Here is a 23,234-nt window from a genome sequence, read left to right as displayed (position 1 = left end):
GACAGAGGATCTGAAGCAGGTTCTGCACTGACAGCAGAGAGCCGGATGTGGGGCTCAAATTCACAAACCATGAGATCATGATCCGAGCTGAAGTTGGATGCTTAACCAACTGAACCACCCAGGTGCCCCTAAATGTATATATTCTTAAGAAGGCATATAAGCTTTTGACATTAGACAACAGTGATCCCCAAGACACAGTAAATAAATGAGGATAAACCTATAGCTGCCCAGGCTTACTTCCTGGAGATCATTTCCAGGTGGAGGACCAGGTAAACCTAGGCAGAGTCCATTGGTCTCCCTGAGATAAGTGATGAAGCTGAGAGTCTGAGGAAGACAAGATAGGTACAGTTCTCAGAACTCAGGAAAGTCAAGGACAGAGTTGCACAGGAAGGAGCTCCAGAGATCTACAGAGCCCCCTCTAGTACTCAGCACAGTGCTTTCTGTAAGTGCATGTGAAGAATCCATCCAAAGCTGAAGAAAGAACCATTAAGAAGGTTTAGAGGAAATTGCCTGGGAATTGTACCTGTTCTTACCAGCAAGGCTGGAAAAACTCATAATTCATGGGGTATTGAGTCAAGTACTCAGGAAGGTGTTTCCTCAGTAGTGGGGAATAATTAATTAGCTTTTGACCAATCTTTGCTCCTGACCCACCTACCAAATCATACAAGCAAGATTCCAAAAGATCAGATTCTTTACAAGTAACTTAACTACATCTCAAAGTAAAACTTTGGCTCAGGTCATGATTTCATGGTTTTCAGTTCGAGCCCCACATTGGGATCTGTGCTAACAGCTCAGAGCCTGGAGCCTGCTTCAGATTCTGTGTCTCCCTCTCTCTCTGCCCCTCCCCCGCTCATGCTCTGTCTCTCTCTGTCTCTCAATAATAAATAAACATTAAACAAATTTTTTGGGGGGGAGCCTGGGTGGCTCAGTCTGTAAGTGCCTGACTTTGGTTCAGGTCATGATCTCGCGGTTCGGGAGTTCGAGCCCCACATCAGGCTCTGGGCTGACAGCTCAGAGCCCAGAGCCTGCTTCAGACTCTGTGTCTCCCTCTCTCTCTGGCCCTTCCCCTCTCAAGCTCTCTCTCTCTCTCTCTCTCTCTCTCTCTCTCTCTCAAAAATAAACATTAAAAAAAATTAAAAAAAAATTTTTTTTTTAAATAATGAGACTCCAACAAGACAACATTCATAATATCTGGCATCTAATCAGAGATCACCAGCCATACAAAGGAGGAAAATATGATCCATGATTTGAAGAAAATGCAATCAAAACCGATCTAAAATGATGCAGATATTAGAATTATCAGAGAAAGACATTAAAGAGATTATTATAACTGTATTCCATATGTTTAAAACTTAATATGTTAAAAAGATCCCAATTAAACTTTTTTTAAAATCAAGACGTTTTTTAGAGCAAGTCACTTATGGACTGATTGACGTGGCGTAAGTTATTTGCTTTCACTGAGCTTATGTATAATGTTTTTTTATCTAAAAAAATGCAGCGGTTTTATTTATGATGTCCAAAAAACTAGAAACAATCCAAATATCTATCCACAGGTGAATGAATAAACAAATTAAGGTATTTCCATACAATGGAATACTACTTCAAAGTGAAAAGAAATAAACTATTCATAATTGGAACATTATGGAAGAATTTCAAAATGATTATGCGAAGTGAGTGAAACCCATACAAAAAGAGCACTTACTACATGATTCTACTAATATAAAATTCTAGCAAATGTAAACTAATCTACAGTAACCAAAAGCAGACTGGTGGTTGGTGATAGGAGGTAGGTAGGAAAGGGGAGGAAAAGAGGTGACCAAGGGTCACAGGAAACTTTTGGGGGTGATAAATGTCTTCATGGTCTTGATTGTGATGATGTTTTTGTGGGTTTAACATGTCAAAACATGTCAAATAATACATGAGCATACTTAAAACATGAGCAATTTATGCTACGTATATCTCAATAAAGCTATTTTAAAAAGGAAGATTAATCTCAACAAAGTGCGTTTAGAAAGAACATACCCCAACATAATAAAAACCATATATGACAAACCCACAGCTAACATCATACTCAGTGGTAAAAAACTGAGAGCTTTTTCTCTAAGATCAGGAACAAGACAAGGATGTTTACTCTTGCCACTTTTATTCAACAGTACTGGAAGTCTTACAGCAGTCAGACAAGTAAAAGAAACAAAAAACATGGAAATTGGTAAGGAACAAGTAAAACTGTCATTATATACAATTTACATAATACTACCCATAGAAAATCCTAAATATTCCACACAAAAAAACCAAAAAACTATTAGAAGTAATAAGTGAATTCAGTAGAGTTGCAGGATACAAAATTAATATACAAAATCTGTTGTATTTCTTTTAAAAAATATTTTTAAATGTTTACTTATATTTGATAGAGACAAAGCATGAGTGGGGGAGGGGCAGAGAAAGAGGGAGACACAGAATCCAAAGCAGACTCCAGGCTCCTATCTGTCAGCGCAGAGCCCGATGGAGGGCTTGAACCTACGAACTGTGAGATCATGACCTGAGCCAAAGTCGGATGCTTAACCAACTGAGCCACCCAGGCATCCCTGTTATATTTATATACACTAATGACAAAATGGCAGAAAGAGAAATTAAGAAAACAATTCCATTTTAAACTGCACCAAAAAGAATGAAATACCTAGGAATAAACTTAACTAAGAAGGTGAAAGACCTGTACTCTGAAAACTATTAAACATTGATGGAAGAAATCGAAGATGATGCAATCAAATGGAAAGTCATACCTGCTCATGGATTGGAAGAATTAATATTGTTAAAGTGTCCATACTACCCAAAGCAATCTACAGAATCAGCGCAATCCCTATCAAAATGCCAATAGTATTTTTCACAGAACTAGAACAAATAATCCTAAAATTTGTATGGAATCACAGAAGACCCTTCATAGCCAAAGCAATCTTGAGAAAGAGAAACAAAGCTGGAGGTATCACAATCCCAGCTTTCAAGATATACTGCAAAGCTGTAGTAATCAAAACAGTATGGTACTCACATAAAAATATACATCTGTCAATACATCAGAATAGAGAGCCCAGAAGAAAACTGACACATATATGGTCAATTAATCTATGATAAAGGAAGCAAGAATGTACAATGGAGAAAAGAGTCTCTACAATAAATGGTACTGGGAAAACCGAGCAGCTAGCTACATGCAAAAGAATGAAACTGGATCAGTTTCTTACACAAAATAAACACAAAATGGATGAATGATCTAAATGTGAGAACTGAAACCATTAAACTGCTAGAAGAAAACATAGGCAGTAATCTCTTGGAAGCTGGCCTTAGCAACATTGTCCTATAAATGTCTCCTCAGGCAAGGGAAACAAAAGCAAAAAAAAAAAAAAAAAAAAAAAAAAAAAAAATTATCAGGACTACACCAAATAAAAAGCTTTTGCATAGTGAAGGAAACCATCAACAAAATGAAAAGGCAACCTACTAAATGGGATAAGATATTTGCAAATGATATATCTGATAAGGGATTAACAGCCAAAATATATAAAGAACTTAAGCAAGTCAACACCAAAAAACCCCAAACAATTTGATTAAAAAATGGGCAGAGAACTCAGACAGATATTTTCTCAAATAAGACATACAGATGGCCAATAGATACATGAAAAGACGCTCAACATTACTCAACATTAGGGAAATGCAAATCAAAATCACAATGAGATATTACTTTACTCCTGTCAGAATGGCTAGAGTCAAGAAGACAAGAAATAACAAGTGTTGATGAGGACATGGAGAAAAAGGAACATTTGTGCCCTGTTGATGGGAATGTAAATTGGAGCAGCCACTGTAGAAAACAGTATGAAGGGCCCTCAGAAAATTAAAAACAGAAATACCATACTATCCAGTAATTCCACTTCTGGATATTTGCCCAAGGAAAATGAAAACACTAATTTGAAAAGATACATGCACCCCTATGTTTACTGCAGCATTATTTATGATAGCCATGATATGGAAGCAACCTAATGTCCACTGGTAGATAGAATGGATAAAGATGTGGAATATATATATAATGGAATATTATTCAGCCATAAAAAGAATGAGCTCTTGCCATTTGCGACAACATGGACGGGCCTAGAGGGTAGTATGCTAAGTGAAATAAGTCAAAGAAAGACAAGTATCATGGGATTTCACTGATATGTGGAATCTAAAAACCAAAACGAATGAACAAACGAACAGAAAGCAGAAACAGACCCATAGATACAGAGAACAAACTGATGGTTTGCCAGAGGGGAGGGGGATGGGAGATGGGCAAAACAGATGAAGGAGAGTAGGAGGTACAAGCTCCAGTTACTAAATAAATAAGTCACAGAGATGAAAGGTGCAGCATAGGGATTATAGCAAATGGTATTGTAATAGCTTGTATGGTGGTCCTAGCATATGTATAACGTTGTCCAATCACTACGTTATACACCTGAAACTAATGTAACATTGTGTGTGGACCCTACTTCAATAAAAGAAAAGAGGCTTGGGGCGCCTGGGTGGCTCAGCTGGTTAGGTGCCCTACTTCAGCTCAGGTCACGTTCTCACGGTTGGTGGTTCGAACCCCACATCGGGCTCTGTGCTGACAGCTCAGAGCCTGGAGCTTGCTTCCGATTCTGTGTCTCCCTCTCTCTGGCCCTCCCCTGCTCATGCTCTATCTCTCTCAAAAATAAATAAACATTAAAAAAAATTTTTTTTTAATAAAAAAAGGAAAAGAGGCTTATATCAAAAGTAAGATTATAGGTATCATGCACATACACAAAATTAAACTGAATGTCTTTGGATTTTGCATCTTTAATCAGAGAAAATATGTGTGCAGTGAATGTATCTAATTTACAAAAAAAGCAGCCATTGTCTTTGGCTCCTTAATATTTGGAAGGTTGAAGTTTTAATATATTTCTTCTTAAATGGTTTTAAGCAGCATGCAATGTTTGGTATTTTTTAAATCACCACTGTTTTTAGACTTTCTAAAACTGATTCATGATATTTTCTTATTTCATTCTTAAAATTTAGCAGTGGCTTGCATTTATTATTATTGTCCTTTAACATTTGTTAATGATTAATTGCTTGTGTAGATTTCTGCAAAAGATATTTCAATGAGTTAATATTTAAAAATATTTAATATTGTCACTGTGTTAGGAGACAACGTCAAACAAGACAATATTCTCATTTGAAAACAAAATTAAGTGTAGAAGTATATGTTAAATACATCATAAGATATTTGTCTTAACTGAAAACTAGAAAAATAGAATTATAATAAATTGTGATTTTGACACCCTTAAAATATTGAAACTTAAATGTGTTTTCATAAACATCCTTTTCATGTATCCAATATTTTTTCAGATACTTTCACTTTATAGGAAAGATTAACCATTAAAAATTAATGAAACTCTGTATATAAATTTAAATTTTTTCTCTTATACCTTGGGGTTCTGTATGTCCTGGCCAGGCGTGTCCTATGTCCCCCAACTCATCGGACTGGATGGTCCCCATATCCTGTCTAATCCCTTTCACTATTGTTCACATGTTTCTCTCTCTGCGAATCTGTGCAGAAATTTCTTGCACAAAACAACAGTTCGTAGCAAACAAGACAGCACAATTTCCATCCACCAAGCACCTTAAAGACCAGATCCTGTTGTAAAATCATCCTTGTTAAAATATTACCTGGGGAGGTAGAGAAGAAACCAAAAGGGAATGGTCCAGAAAATGAAGAATCTGTGCTGATTATTTATGGATAAGTTCCCTGAGGCCCTGCAACACAGGCCCCTCCTCAGCCATTGGGGCAAGGACAGAGACCCTTCTCCTCCTGTGGACTGGGGCCTTCCAAAGCCAAAGCCGTGGGGCGCCTCCTAGGTCAAGTCCTGAGGGAGTGAAGCCCCTAAGCTCTTTTCCTCACTGAGGGTGAGCTGACAGCTGCAGGAGGAACCGGTCTGAGCAGCCTTAAAAAAAAAAAAAAAGAAGAAGGTTAAAATAAGACACGTAGAAGAATAGTTCATAGAAATAGACTGGAGGAAGGTTCCTAATTGATTCAGTCCTTGTGGTCTAGTTAGAATGTTTTCCCTGGGTGAGTTGAACATTTTTGCTTTCCTGAAACATACTATTTTTAGCTTGAGAGGATTAATAGGTAACCTGGTTTAAAGGGGCAAATAATTATAAATGGTTAACGCATGTCATTCTTACCCGAGTAAGAACCATTTTAATATGATCAATTTTCCTGATTCTTGGGAAATAGGAAATGCGCACTACAGAAAATGCTACTACTCCTGAGTCCTTATCATCACAGGAGCACTAATAATAAATTGCATTTATTGAGAATTTAGCAGAGGTCAAACGCTGTGCTAAGCACTTCATGCAGAGTATATTTGATTCTGGAAACCCTCTGAACCAGGCACATTTACCAACCCCATCTGAAAGGGGGTTAGAAAGTAAAGCCTGGAAGAAATACCAAGTAACATACACGAAGTCAAATGGCTGGTAAGTTACAGGGCAAGCACTTCAATCGTATGTCCGTTTCATTCTTTCCACCACTCTGCCACAAACCCTGCGGTGATTCCAATCTCACTCAACGTAAAAGTCAAGATCTTAAGGTCAAGACATACATGCCTCTCTGCCCGCATCACCTCTCTTCCCATTTCCTCTTGACCACACTCCCTCTCGTTCATTCTGCTCCAACTCGCAGAGCTCAGCTGTTTTTCAGACAGACTAGTGAAATTCCTCAGGGCCTTTACAGAGGCTATCCCCTTGGGTGCCAGCATCACAGACACTCGTGCAGTGTGGGCTCTGCAAGGCTCTAAGGGTTGCTGTTCTGAGCCCTGACTCTATCTTCCTGCAGTGCTTCTCTCTCAGATATACAGACCACTTGCTCCTTCACCTCCTGGGGGTCTTAGCTCAATGTCTCACTGAAGCTCACATCCTAATCTCAGCCCCTCTTTGCTCTTTTTCTCCCTAGCAATTAATGCCATTCTAAATAAAGATTTTAGATTTTAAATTAATAGCATATGTGTGTGTGTGTGTGTGTGTGTGTGTGTGTGTGTGTATGGCAAAGCAAGTTTAAAGTACAGAATAAAAGCATTTAACTTGTATGCAAAATCACCAAAATTAAACAGTTCATAGTTCATAGTTTATACGTATGTATTTCATTCTTATCAGGATAGTGGAAACACTGCACAAAGCTAACTCAGCTGTTTTTATTTCATTTCTTGATACGTGCACATTCTGCCAGTGCTCTCTACCTTTCGTTTACTGATGAGTAAGGAGGAATGGAAAAGAGAAGGAACTGTGGACTGCCTCATCTTCTCTGTTTCTTTGTCATCATTTTCAGTGTAAGTGTTTGGCTAATACCAGGAAGTAACACAATTAAGAGAGGATATAATAGAGTTCCTTGATAGTTCATGTTTCTTAGAACACCGATGCCTTCTCTCTTCCTTTGAAGTAACTTCTGGCTCAAATGGAAAGCTTGGTTCAAACAGAAAGCTTTGTAGTCAGCGCCCCAGCTTACTCAGTCTTAGATGTGACATACTTACCCTGTACTTGCTCTGAGTCTTGCTGAACTCCCATGTATTGTGAGCCCACCAGAATTTTGTGCTCATGGACTATGGCAAATTCGGTAGGCAAATGCAACAGCAAACAGTGATGGACGCACATAGGGCATGTATCTCCTCTGCTCATGTGCGTGGTCCATTGTCCCATTAAACTTTCACTTATAAAAGTCAAGTTCAAAGGTAAAGTATGAAGAATTTCAAGATGTCAGTATCAGAACTTGTACCCTGGTCCAGGTTACCATCAGTCTCTTCCTGGAAAACTGCAAGAGCCTCTAAACGGGTCTGTTTCCACTCTTCCCAGCCCAAACCTTCATTCAAGTCTTCGCATAGCTATTGGATTGGTTGGAAACGAAATAAATAAACATATCATGCCATTCTTTCCCTCAGTATCTTCTGTCCTCTGTTATGTTCTCCTTACTCAGGACTCACACTAGCTCTCTTCTGGTCCCCTGAAAGAGTTCATTCCCATATTACAGCATCAAAAATTGCTATTCTTTCTGCTTTTAGCTTCATGTGACAGCCTCTTTTTCACCATGTAGGAATCAGCTCAAAACTATACCCTCACTGTTAGTTAAATAAATTATGCAACATCCATAAAAGTGAATATTATACAGAAATTTCAAACGAATACTCACAGCATATTAATAAGCGTAAGGAACAGTTTGTAAAACATTATATGTACTATATCCTATATGCATATTGTATCCTATATATATATATATATATACAGTGTCTTATTTTTTAAATAAATAACAATCAACAAGTACACAGATACACACAAAATCTGAAAGTGTGTAGAGCAAAACATTAATAGGAATTATTTTTTAGAAGTGATGTTTCACATGACTTTTCTTCCTTCCTTGTTTTATATTTTATGATTTTTCTACAATGAATGTGCATATTTCATGTATTTTTGAAGACATAAATGAGTGGAAATTTAATATGATGAGAAGTAACCCTTTGAAGAGCCTTTCTTGAACCACTTCAGTTAAACTGATTAATCTCCTTCCCATAGCTCTTCTTTCCAGAGGGAGTAATCATATATTGATTGCAATAACAACAATAGTTGTTAATATTAATGAGCATCTACTTGGTGTTGGGCATCTTGTTAGGTACTTTAAACTGATTATTTAATCCTCACAACTAATCTGTAAGTTAGTTACTAGCATCATCATCATTTTTTTCATTATTGTTTTCCTTTTACAGTGAAATATTCAGGATATCCAAGGCCTAGATTATTTAGATAATTGGCCCAAAGTTGCACAGGCCATAAATTGCAGAATGGGAATCAAACCTCTATCTGTGTCAAAAATCTATCCTACATCATCTGTCCCCATTTCAAGACAGTGTTCTTGATTTGGGTTAGCACATATTCTCTTAATAAATTGATACGAAATGGAGCAGTTATAAAACTTTAACCCATGAAATTCAGTCCTCAAATTTTGTTGTAGTCCAAGGAATAAAGTCAAGCAAAATTATATCAGACCTTTATTAGAATTTCTTGAATAGCATAAATAAGATTTAAGTCTGAAGCTGTACTTCTTAAACATTTTTTAGTCCTTGCATCCACTACTCTTATCCTTCCAAATACACACTTTCCTCCTCCAAGACCTAGGCTAAGTGCCCTTATTTCTTACCCTCTCCTCTCTTCCTCTGGATTTGAAAAAGCCCAGTGGCAACTTGGAGAGTTGGGGAGAGAAAGTGTTCAAACAAAGTCACAATTCTTCTGGGTAGATACAAGAAGGTAAAAGACTAGCAACATTCATTCTATGAATTTTTTCCATCATATAATTTACAATCATTATACTGTGAGAGTTTCTGACTTTTTATATTACCTAAAAGTATCATTTTACTCAGAAATGCAGGGGACCATGGAACATCCTTGAACACTGTGTTTGGACTGTAAAAGGAAGATAGATACATAAAAGACAGATATAGAATTGCCTTCACAGAGGAAGTACAATTGGAATTAGATCTTGGCAGTTAAGTGGCATTTAGAAGGACCCCAGAGTGAAATGAGGACCTCTAAAAGAAGAACAAAGGTACCAACGTAAAAACAGATGGGCACAAACAGGTGTTAAGTTACCTGCCTTAGAGGAGTTTCTACAAAAAGAAAAGACAGGAGATGGGGTTCATTCTTTTTTCTGGACATAGAGCTGAGGGACCCATTAAGCATTATCTTGGAAAAAGACGAATGTGTCTTTCACGTTTAACTTTCTTCTAAATTTGTTCTCATTTTAGAAAACTAAAACTGGCACTCAGCCCATTGATTTTCACTTAGAAAAATAATAATTAGATACTTACCCAGACTTCTGGTCACAGTTAGACAGCCAAATGGACAGTGGATAGAGAAAATATTTTTAAAATGGCTCTCAAAGCTCCTTTGGGAACAAATGAGTTTCCTTAAAATGAATGAGCAGTCCATGTGGCTTTATTTAACAGTAATTTTTTAACCATGGCTTTTCCCCTTCCTTTTTCAGAGTAATTTTCAAGTTGACACTAACATAGTGAATAAACCACTCTTTGAGATTGTTCAAAAGAACTACAATCAATAGAAATACTCCTGTCTGCCTGCTGTTGAACGGCTCCCTTTCGAAATATTTTTAATCTCTGTAATGCTCATAGGTTACCACTAAGTAAGGTTACCTCTCAGTCTTCCTTGGCTAATATATTTATAATTATTTTTCCAACAAATCCAAAATTGTTTTCACAAACTATAAGTACAATGGCCCCAATGTCATTACTTTCTTTCTTTTTCTTTGACTTTCCACTTTCTTTTTTTTTTTTTTAATTTTTTTTTTTTCAACGTTTATTTATTTTTGGGACAGAGAGAGACAGAGCATGAACGGGGGAGGGGCAGAGAGAGAGAGGGAGGCACAGAATCGGAAACAGGCTCCAGGCTCCGAGCCATCAGCCCAGAGCCTGACGCGGGGCTCGAACTCACGGACCGCGAGATCGTGACCTGGCTGAAGTCGGACGCTTAACCGACTGCGCCACCCAGGCGCCCCGACTTTCCACTTCCTTAACCAGTAATTCTCCCAACCCATTTCATACTTGAGGCTTCAGTACTTTTGTTATTCCTTAGAGTCTTTATCTTTTTATTATTTAGGACTCTGTTATCTTTCTTGATTGACACAGCTTACTCACTGTTTTCCCAAGATTTCCTGTTTCCCTTCTTCAGAAATGTCACCCCATATTTGCATTTTTGTCATTAATGGGTGGTTTCTTCTCCTATCAGCTTGCATTGAGCCCTTTGCTTTTAGCTATAGGCCAGAAAGTAGGACTTGGAGGAGAAATAGCAAAGAAGGATAACCTTAGAGTTTTGGAGGAGAGAATGAGAACAAGCACTTGTAGCCACCAATGCTGCAAGGAAAAGACTCATAAATGTGGTCTTTCTAGGATGAGCTGACCTTAGCCCCATGAGCAGCACTTATAAAACCTTAGTGGAAGCTTGATTTAGGATTTCCAGGACTATTTTAATTCAAAAGGGGACAATTCTATGAAAGTAGACAGTAGGTGACCCAAGATGCAGCAGAATGTGAATAAGTTACTTAGGACTGAATAAAATCAATGAGGAAATCCTGTGTGTGGTTATTTGTTTTAAAATGTTTTTGGTATATCTTCTCTAAGGGGCACCTGGGCTGCTCAGTTGGTTGAGCACTTGACTCCTAATTTTGGCTCTGGTCATGATCTCATGGTTCGTGGGATAGAGCCCCACATTGGGCTCTGCGCTGACAATGCAGAGCCTGCTTGAGATTCTCTGTTTCCCTCTTTCTCTGCCCCTCCCTCTCAATCTCTCTTTCTCTCTCTCTCAACATAAATAAATGAACTTAAAAATGTTGGTAGTATTTTTAAGGTTCTGTTTTGTGATGGACTTACAAGATTTCCCTTTTCCTTGCTTCTTTTTCTGTCACAAATGCTCAGTTTAATAGGCTATACTTGCAAAAACTAAAAGGAAACACTTTTTGAATGTACTTTATTCCCAATTATCCTTCAAAATTAAGCAAAAGTATTCTCTGGGAAATTCCAATATAGGTTGTAAACTAATGAGTCATCAAGGGAACTGAAGGATGATGATGCATCTGATTATCAGAATCCAAAAGAATGTTTTCACGTTTAGTTATGCTTATAAAGATCACAAGTGACCTTTGAAAAGAAAAAAATAAGACCCTACTAAGTTCAGATTGTACTATTTCTAATTATAATTCACATATAAATATGTAAACTATACTTACAGATGTTATCTCTGGCATAATCTATGATGATTCTATAGAAAATACATAAGATAGTGATTGCCTTGTTTACAAAATACTTAGGATAGTGAACAGCTATTATGACAATTACTGGAACTGAGACTCTTCACCTTTAATGGCGTTGTAATTATTTATGCACAATTTCTAAGAATCAGTCCTTATGCAAGGATACAGTGGACAGATCTATTGTGCAACAAAAGCCATGCTGGTGATGTCATGTTGAAGAATAAATTCCACTTAATCATGCATGAAAGGGCCCACCATTAAGGAGCAAGAGTTGTACTTCCTATGTGGAATCAATCTCTCTGAAGCCCTCTTAGGACATCTAAGGATTGCAGCTGGTAGTAAAGAAGACCTCTTCCCGGTAGACCAGGAGTCTCGTTGAACTGGGGAAAGCCTGCAGCAGGAGGAACTCATTTGCAATTATAGGTCCTGCAGGTAAAACCTGATGAAGATTAATTTCTTAGTTTCAGTTTCTCAGCCTTTGAATAGATAGGCTAATAAAAGTGGTAGAAAAAAAAAATCTCTGAAATAATAATGGCTGCTGAAACTCTAACTCTATGCTCTAGATAACTTCCAGACAAAAATTAATTAGGTGAGCTTCTCTCTAGTTTTCCTGACAAGTCAACAAAAAGACTATGATACAACACTTCTTGCTTCACTTATTTAAGTGAATCAGGCCAAGTAGAACAGAATTTACACAGTGTGAAGACATAGTTTCTGAGACTATATGTAATAACTCCCACTGAGTTGGTATAGTATTATAAATTATTGTGCCATTAACGTATGAGTCATGGCTCTACATGTATGCTATATATTAAGTCTATGTCTAATTTCAATTACCTTAAAAAACTACAGAAGGCAGTTAACTATGCAACAAGTACAATTAATCTTAGCACAAAAATATGAGATCAGCTTTTTTGTGTGTGTGAGGACATGTGTGTGCATGCATTAGAAGAATAATTTCAGTCTATTCCTGATGGCAGAGGCAATGTTGAGGACAATGTATCCAGAACTTAAAAATAAGGCAAAAAGATGATTGTGTGATTTTTTAATGTCATATGAAGACCCATCTGAGACTCATGTGAGCCTCTTGACAAATGTCACTTTGGCTAACAATTGATTAGCCAAACAGATGTTTTTCACCTAACTTTAGTAACCTTATCTCACTATTCTTTTTTTCCACTGACTATGTAAGTCTCAGTTTCTCATGCCCTCATTGAACTAGCTTTGTCATTCTGATGATCCCTCCATTAATTACTTAAATGAAACTTTGACACATGCCAAAGTTTCTTTTTTTGTTGTTGTTTTATTGTACTAAGAGGGTCCAACATGAAATCTATCCTCAACAAAATTTTAAATGTACAATACAGTGTTGTTAACTATAGACATAATGTTTCACAACAGATCTCTAGAATTTATTCATCTTGGACAACTGAAACTATATGCCAGTTGAATAGCCACTACACATTGTCCCCTCCACTCAGTCCCTGGCAACCACCATTCTACTCTCTGCTTCTTTAAGTCTGACTATTTTAGAGATCTCACATCACATAAGTGGAATTATGCAATACTCACACTTCTGTGACTGGCTTGTTTCACTTAGCGTAACTTTCTCCAGGTACATTCATGTTGTCACATATAGCAGGATTTCCTTCTCTTTCAAGGCTAACTAATATTCCAGTGTATATATGTACCACATTTTTAAGTCCACTGATGGACACTTAGGTTATTTCCACACATTGGCTATTATGAATGATGCTGCAGCGAACATGGGAGGGCAAATATTCCTTCAAGATTCTAATTTCAACTCTTTTGGATAAATGTCCAGAAGAGAGAGAGAGAGAGAGAGGGAGAGAGAGAGAGAGAGAGAAGGGCAGAGGAAAAGGGAGAGAGAATCCCAAGCAGTCTCCACCCCCAGTGTAGAGTCCGATGCAGGACTCATTCTCAGCATTGTGAGATCATGACTTGAGCCAAAACCAAGAGTCAGATGCTTAACCCACTGAGCCACCTAGGCCCCCCTAGTTTTAATTTCTCAAGGAACCTCCATACTATTTTCCACAGTGGCTGCACCATTTTACCTTCCAACAACAGTGCACAGGATCTGGTTTCTCCACATCCTCAGCAATCCTTATGTTTTTATCTAGGCATTTCATAGTTTCAGGTCTTAAGTTTAGGTGTTCAATCCATTTTGAGTCAATTTTTGCATGTGGTATAACATGAGGGTCCAATTTCATTCTTTTGCAGTTTTCTCAACACCATTTGTTGAAGAGACTGTCCTTCCTCTATTGTATATTCATAGCACCCTGTTGAATTTCAGTTAATCATATATGCATGGGTTTATTTCTGGGTTCTCTATTTCATTCTATTGGTCTATATGTCTATCTTTATGCTAGTACCATATTGTTTTAATTATTGTTGTTATGTAATATATTTTGAAGTCAAAAAGTGTGATGCCTCTAGCCCTGTTCTTTCTTAAGGTTGTTTTGGCTATTCAGGGTCCTTTCTGGTTCCATACAAATTGTAAGTTGTTTTTTTTTTTCCTATTTCCATAAAACATGTCCTTGGGATTTGATAGGAATTGCATTGAATCTGTCAATTGTTTTGAGTAGTTTGGACATTTTAACAACATTAAATCATAAAACCATAAACACAGGATGTTTTCTCATTTGCATATTTTAAAATCTCATTCATCATTGTTTTATAGTTTTCAGCGTACAAGTCTTTAATCTTCTTGGTTAAATTTTTTCCTAAGTAGTTTTATGCTATTAGAAATGGGATTTTTTATTAATTTCCTTTTCAGAACTCCCATAAGACTACCAGCACATTCCTCAGCAGAAACCTTACAGGCCAGAAGGAAGTTGTATAATATATTTAAAGTTCTGACAGCAAAAAAACAAAAACAAAACAAATAAAAACCTTACACCAATAGTACTATACCCAGCAAAACTCTCCTTCAAAAATTAAAGATATATAAAGACTTTCCCAGGCAAACAAAAGCTGAGGGAGTTCATCACCACTAGAACTGTCTCAGAAGAAATGTTAAAAGGAGTTCTCCAACTTGAAATAAAAGGATGCTGAACAGAATCATGAAGCATATGAAAGCATTAAATGCACTGGTAAATGCATATATATATATATACAATTATAGAATACTGTTAATACTGTTATAGTGGTGTGAAAATCACTTTTAATTCTACTATAAAAGCTAGTAGAAAATTATTTAAAATAACTGTAAGTATTAAAATATGCTAAATGCAAACACAATATGAAAAGATGTCAATTGTGACATTAATAACACAGAGAGTGGGGAGAAGTAAAAGTGGAGCATGATTATGTGCAATTGAAGTTATCAGCTTAAAATAGACTGTTACAAATGTTTTATGTAAATCCCATAGTAACTACAAAGAAAATATCTGTTTTTAAGAGAAGTTTGTATTTAATAATTTAAAAATTATGATTTGCCACCTTTGAATTCATATACCATTCGCTACCTGTATTTATAACTTGGTATTTAGAATGTAGCACATGTCATTACCAGTTTGCTTACTTGATTTATTTCTGATGGCCCATTTGTAATTTATACCCTAAGCTTCTTAAAAGCAGGACCATGTCTCCTATGTCCCCATACACCTCAGCTTCATGTGAGCTTTAAGTCTTGTAGCCATTTGCTTTAGTTACACCCTATAGGTCAAGAGGAACAAAGTTTTGCTCAAAGCAAAGATTAAGACAATGCAGTTAATTAGAGAAATACGTGTGTCTTCGTCCTAGAAAACTGCTGACATCTCACTACCAAGTCTTTTCGTATATTTTCTCAATAGTTTGAAATATTCTTTCACTATCTCTGTTTTCTCACCAGAATTACCCCTACTTGTCCATAGGCCACACTTGATTTTAAATTGCAAGTTTCCATTTTTGCTTTGTTTTGTTTTTGAGAGACAGAGAGAGAGAGGGAGTGCATGTGCATGCCCATGCGAGGGAGAGGTAGAGGAAGAGAGAGAGGATTTTAAGCAGGCTCTACACTCAGCGTGGAGCCCAACTCAGGACTTGACCCCAAGATCCTGGGATCATGACCTGAGCTGAAATCAAGAGTCAGACGCTTAACTGACTGAGCAACCCAGGAACCCCTAGGAAATCTTTCTTGAACTGCCCAGACAAGTTTAGTGCTCCTACTGTACCCCATTTTTTCTCTGTCAGAGTACTTAGGGCATCTTTTTTAAAAATAATTGACTGTTCAGTTGTTGGCTCCATGAAGACAGAACTGTGTCTGGGTTGCTAGTGGATTCCAATGCCCAGCATTGCACAATAGGCACCCAGCTAAGTTTTGCTGGGTAAGTGGTATCTCCTGGTTTCCATTTCCCTCTGCAACATACACTATTTTCCTCTTGCTACCAAGTTAACCTTTTCATCCTTTCCCTGTAGTTTTTACTGAACTCAGTATGTGCTGCCTTATAAAATTGACTTTACCATTATCCTGATTCTTCTTCTGCTGCTTGCAACCCCCACAGTCTCCTTTGGCTCTGACCCCACCTCATGACTATTCTCTACCTATACTCTCAGTTTTGGATCCTGACTCTAACAATTTTCCAAGGAAAATTCCAGATAAAGAGAATCTGATTTGTCTATCTCCTCTTCTGATCAGGCTGCATTATAGAATTTTTACATGTAGCTAATGGCAGGGGCAGGGTGACAGAGCATTAAATATGGCTACCTATGTTCCCTCTTTAGCAGGAGGCATATTTTCTTAGAAGCGTTATGAGTCTAGCAACCATCATAATTGAAATATATTGCACAACTGATTATGAGACATAACTATATTACATGTTTTGCTAGTTGGTTTCTAAAGATGCATAGTCTGAGATATTAAGAAATCATATATTTTATCCTCACAATGTACACTCTGCCTTGCACTTCCTTCCTTTCAGCACTTTAGGAAACTGGCACAGAGAATTTGACTAGCTAAAGATGACACAGTCAAGAACCAGTTTACCATGATGGGGCAGGGGTCTTAATCCAGGGCTCTTGCCATCTGGGGCCTCTCTCATGTTCTCAGTCAGGTTCTTTTTCACTTCTTGGTACCCAGAATACCTATCCAAGTGAGCCCCAGAAGAGTTCCATTATCATGCACTTTAAGGAGAGGATAAGGAACAAATGGGGAAGAATGGAGATTGCTGATTGGGAGTCTTAAATATTTGGCTTCAGATGTCTGTGGTTAGCCTCAAGTAATACAATACAATTCTTCCTACTCCCTTTGCTCTCAATAATGAATAACCAAGGCTATTAAAATTGAACAGAAATTTCTTTGCATTTATTTTTCTTTTGACCATGAAAAGTCTCATTGGGGTGTTGCCATGGAGACGATGATGTCATAAGCAACACAATGTACTGCACTGAAACCCCAGAGAATCAAACACAGAGCTTGATGGAAGCAATTTCTGGGCTGGTTTATTGCACTTAACAAGAAAATGGAAACTTGACTTGAGAGAGAAAAACATTTCTAAACACTGCACACTGCTGGAGATCAGTTGATGTGGTCACTGAAAACTCCACAAAAGAAAGTGTCTCTACAGTCCAGACACACTAAGAGAGGTCAGAGTGAGGGGGTGAACAGAGTGTGTGAGCAAGCTGGCTACGCTTTGGACAGACTGTGCCCAAGCCGAGAACGGTCCAGTTCTGGCTTGTGTACCAACATCTCCGTACTGGATTTTTCAGTCACGTTGAAAATTCACTGTGGGATTTAATAGAAATAAAGAGCTCTTAGACTAACTAAATCAGAATAGGTGGTGCTCAGCAGAGTTTTATAGCCATGGGACCACCTGAGCTATGGCCTTCTTCAATGTCAAGTGTTGGACACTGTTCCACGTGCTTTCCAACTCCAATTCCCTTCCTTTTACTCAGGCCTCTCCACCCAAGCTATTTTCTGGCTCACCATCAGAGGTGTTTTTGTTTGGTTGGTTGATTTGGTGTGTTTTGTTTTGTTTTGTTTGTTTTGTTTTGTTTTGTTTTGGTTTGGTTTGTTTTTTGCTCCAGTCATCATACAAACCACAACTTTCCACAGAAGGAAAATACAAACGAAACCAAACAAAAAATGTAACCCTGAAGGAAAAAGAAGGATGAAGAAATGAAAGGGACCTGAAGACACACCACAGGGAGTGATAGAATTGAAGAGCTGCAGGCTTGGTTACGAAAATAGTGTTGAAAATGATAGATGTATATGATGAGTGGGTATGTACCTGTCAAGGAATCAGCACGTCCCTGATATATTCTGAGATTATCTCAGATATATGGAGTGGTGCTTTCAGTTTAAGAGTTTCAACATCTTTTGAGTTCCTGAAATTCTACATAGAAGGGATTTTAAAGCATGTGAGATGATATCAAAGCAGGCTTGCTATACTAAAGAACTCCCTGTGTGAAGACATGTTCATTTCTTACCTGTTTTTTTGGGGAGGGGAGAGGTGAAATTCATATAACATAAAATTTATCATTTTTAAGTGAACAGTTCAGCAGCATTTAGTACATTCACAATGTTGTATAGACACCACCCTTACTTATTTCCAAAACGTTTTTTATTGTCCCCAAATAAAGCCTTGTATCTTTTAAGCCGTTACTCCCCAATCCTTCCTCCCTCCAGCCCCTGGAAACTACCAATCTGTTTTCTGTTTCTATGTATTTACTTTTTCTGGATATTTCACATAAATGGAAGCATACAGTATGCAACCTTTTCTTTGCAACTTCTACTTTGCATAATGTTTTTGAGGTTCTTCCTCATTGTAGCATAATGTCAACACTTCATTCTTTTTGTGGCTGAATAATATTTCATTGTAGGTATAAACCACAATTTGTCCAGCCATTCACTCATTTATGAACATTTGGTTTATTTCTACTTTTTAGCTATTATGAATAGTGGTGTTATGAACATTCATGTACAAGTATTTGCTTGAGTATCTGTTTTTTGTTCTATGGATATATACCTAGAAGTGGAATTGCAGGGTCATATGATAATTCTTTCTGAAAAATTGCCAAACTGTTTTTCACAGTGATTCCCATCAGCAGTGTATGAAGGAAGATGCCAGTGTATCCTTCTCTCCACCAACATTTGCTATTTTCCACTTTTTATACCCATCCAAGTGGGTGTGGAATAGTAATTCATTGTAGTTTTGATTTGCATATCCCTAATGAGTAATGATGTTGACCATTTTTCATGGGTTTGTTAGCCATTTATATATCTTTTTTGGAGAAATGTCTATTCATATTCCCTTATCTTATTGAAGTTCTACCTTAATTGCTTGTTTTTTTTTTTTAATCTCTATTAAACATCCAGAGTAAGAGATTTCCTTGTCATCTCCTCTTCCCACATCCTTTTAGCTTTATTCCTTAATAACTTAGTAACTGGTCTCAAACTGTGCAAAGGGTAGGGAGCAATCAGCAAAATAATTCTTGGGTGTGTCCTTGGCAAGGAAAGAAATGACTTTACTACTGTCTCCTGTTTTGTTTCCTGTGCAAACCATTCAGCCATGTTCAAATCCCTTCTATCTGGGCATCTTTCTTATTGGATGAGGTCACCTAAACTCCGTTTCCGTTTCTACACCATTGAATATTGGTGCTGGTTCTAATAGAAAAACTCTCCCATTGGACAATGAGGTAATGGAGGTCAGAGAATCAATAGTTATTTTCCTAAAATTATATAACTGTTACAAGCAAGCTAGGACTAGAATCCAGGCCTCCTAATTCCTTTATCTGTGTTTATTTTACTGCACATCTCTGCCTCCACCCTGCATCAGGAAGGGCAGGAAAAGTCTTCACTGGGGAGTGTTGGTAAAAAGTGAGAAAAACTCTAAACAAGAAATATCTTTCATGTCATTATTTTTCATGAGTTACTGGCAGGGGCCAAGAGGTGACAGTGAGGATTAAACAGAATTTTTGCAGTTTTGTGGGTTTTGTCTTGGAATGCCTTGATGAACTCCAGCTGTTTCATCATCTGAACATGTTGAGATTTTTTTTTCTTTTCTGCTCACTGTTTATTGCATGCATACAATATAGAAGGGGATGTTGTATTCTGTTGCCTCACTGCCTTCACTGGAGTTAAACTAATAATTTCTCATTGCAAATACAGTACACGTGGGTTATACTTTCTGCCAGCAGAAACTTGTAGCTAAAAAACACAGGACAGGCCACAGGGAAGCATTCAGAAACATGTTTCCCTTCTCTTTTCTGCACTGCAGAAGGCAAGATGGCTACCCCGCTGAGGGGGCGTGGCCTATGCAATTGCTGCCTGGGAGGCCCTTGTCCCCTCAGCATCCACTCTGAGGAAGGCCTAAGAAAAGCACAGGCTTAGGAGTAAGATAAGTGACGTCAGTGTTTGAATCTCAGCTGTGCTAGTGACTAGGCATTTGACCTGGGACAAGTCACTCAAACTCCATGATCTTCACTTTTCTGACCTGTAAAAAGAGAATGGCAATATGTATCATCTCTTGTAAAAGTAAGATGAGATATTGTAAGTAAAATATTAACCATATATTGTACTGTGTCTAGAACATAGTATATCCACCATAAGTGGTAATTTTGCTTTCACTTCCTTTCATTTCAGCCCCTGACTGCCTGACCAACTTGAGCGGAGAGCACACCTGAGCTCTAAGTATGTAACATGAAGGGCTCACAAGGCATGGCCTGCGTTGTTTGAGCCACAGGAGAGCAGCCTTTCCCCAGGATGGCCTGAGTCCTGGGCAACTACTTCCTAGTTCTCAGCTGCCATCACCCATCAGGAAAATTGACTAAACCAACCCTTCCCCTGCCCAGACTCACTTTATTCAGAGTCCCATTGGACTTGTGAACTGTCTTTCATGCCACTGGTCATGGAAAACATTTGCTTTTGCCAGAAAAGTGAAAACCTACCTACCAATAATAAGGTCAGGAGAGTTCCCCCAATTGCATTCCATGGTTTAGTATTTTAGTCTAGACTTTATACTACTCTGTATCTTAACTTCAGGGTTCCCATCTCACCACCTTCAATTAGACTGTAAACCCCCCAGAAGGAAGAGGTGCTTTATGTTACAATATACTCACTTTGTGCCTAGCACAGTATATTCAAGAATTGATCTTTTACTTCACTGAGAGCCAGCTTGACTCAAACTAAAACCCAAACTAAAGAATTCATTGGATAGTAGCAAAAACTTGAAGGTGAAGCTGTAAGGATAGGCTTGATCCAAATAGGTAAGATTGGATAGGTTTTTAACTTATAGGTGATGGAAATAACTTTAAGGAGTTAAATGAGAAGAAACAGTAGCTTATCTTTACTGAAATCTTGGCAACCCACAAGTTTCCTCCACAGAACTTCAGTGCTTCTTGTCTATGGCCCTGATTTGGCCTAAGCTCATTAGACTAGTTATCATTTTAGGCATATGCACCTTAGCCTTAAGTTGTTGGAAACCAAGAACCATATCCTTTTGATCTTTGCACCTTGCATGTCTAGCACAGTACTGGCTACATTCAAAGTGCTCAATAAATGTGGTAGTTGATGGTGATTGGCATGTTCTATCCTCAAGGTTGAGGTGACATTGAGATGTCCACTAGAGCTTGGAAATAAGGCTTCTCTCTGAAGGTTACAGCAATAAATTAATTTTTAATGGGTATGATCTGTTATCTCTAAAAAACACTTTGTAAAACATTATGTTCTGCAGGCAAAAGATCAGGAACAAGAAAGTGAATGACTACATTCACAGAAGAAAAGAAAAAACCTGAAGTCTAATCAATGCTATTATTTTTATTTGTTTTAAGAGAGAGAACGTATAGACACAAGATGGTGCATGGGGAGCCTAGAAAGAGGAAGGCCACAGTGAGACCTTGCCAGTGTTAGTCCCACATTGTTCTGAGTGGAGAAACTGACAGGGCCACTAGAATATTCTTTGACATGGTGGTGTCACTGTTCTTTGAGCTGCCCCAGGGCCTGGAATAGAGTATCTCAGTTTTTACCACTTGGCTGTCAGTTCCATGCAGGAAGAGGCTGTCTAGTTTATCATGGTGTCCTCAGTATCTATCATGATGCCTGGCATGTGACAGGTACTCAAATATTTATTGAATTAATAAATATTTCTTATTTTTTTAAATATTAAAACTTCCCTCTCTTTTAGGGTAATTTGCAATTACAACTAAATTTATATATATATATATATATATATATATGTATGTATGACTAGAATTGAATCTAAATAATTATAAATTGAATATGTTCTTTCAATATTATGCATCCTACCTCTTCCTGGAAAGCCTTACCTGCTGTCTCAGGAGGGCAGGCCTCTCCTTCCCCTTTCCAAATGCCACTACAGGTCCTTTGATTTGGGAACCACCAGTTTATACGTCTGTCTGCTTTCCTCTGAACCTCTATTCGTAAGAAAGCTCTGGATCATTACAGTATTTTGTCATTTCTAACAGGTGATGTATGTATTTCCACACTTTTATGACATTTGTAAGTGTCTTCTTATGTGCATATTTAATGTGGTACTGGTTGCTCAAAATATGGCTGTTTTCCCCCAAAATGGTAATCAATCCATGGCTTAATCTAATTATCAGTAACATTAAAAAATTACAGCAATATAATAATTCAGCTTCTTTTGTACTACCAGGAACAGGGGGCATAGATGATAGTTCTATAAAATCCAGAAATTGGAAAGAAATGGTTACTTTATAAATGAATAATTAAAATTCCGATTTACATATCCACCTCTGAGAATTCTGTTATCTTTAATGTTTATTTATTTTTGAGAGAGAGAGAGAGACAGAGCGTGAGCAGGGGAGGGTCAGAGAGAGAGGGAGACACAGAATCCAAGCAAGCTCCAGGCTCTGAGCTGTCAGCACGGAGCTGACATGGGGCTTGAACACACAAGCCACAAGATCTGAGGTGAAGTCTGAGGTGAGGCCTGATGCTTAATCAACTGAGCCACCCAGGTGCCCCTTGAGAGTTCTGTTATCTTGATTAGGCCCCTGAGAGCTGGTCCAATCTGACTGAGACACTGAGCAAACTGAATTCCTAGTGACACAGTCTGTCCCCCCACTGACCCTCTCTAGGCACTCAGGTTTCTTCCTTCCTCCCTTGTACCTGCCTTCTCTAACCAAAGCATGGTAATTTGATTTGGGCCTAAAACTCTTCTATCATAAGTAGACAAAGTAATAGGTATTCCCAGGGCCATCATTCTGGAGTACAAGTGGTGTCATAAAATCAACAATATCGTAATTTTTTCCCCAAAATATGTTCAATGAATATCCAAACCACACCCTCCTACTCAAAATAAACCATCTCCAAATATGCCGCCATCTGCCACCTGCTTCTTCTACATTTCCACCTGGTTCCTGATGCCAGCTCACCAAGGTTATACCTCCAACTGCTCCTATGTTATCTAGGTGCCAA

The sequence above is a fragment of the Lynx canadensis genome, chromosome D1 (assembly GCF_007474595.2).
Source record: "Lynx canadensis isolate LIC74 chromosome D1, mLynCan4.pri.v2, whole genome shotgun sequence".
Lineage (NCBI taxonomy): Eukaryota > Metazoa > Chordata > Mammalia > Carnivora > Felidae > Lynx > Lynx canadensis.
This window is presented reverse-complemented; position numbering follows the sequence as displayed.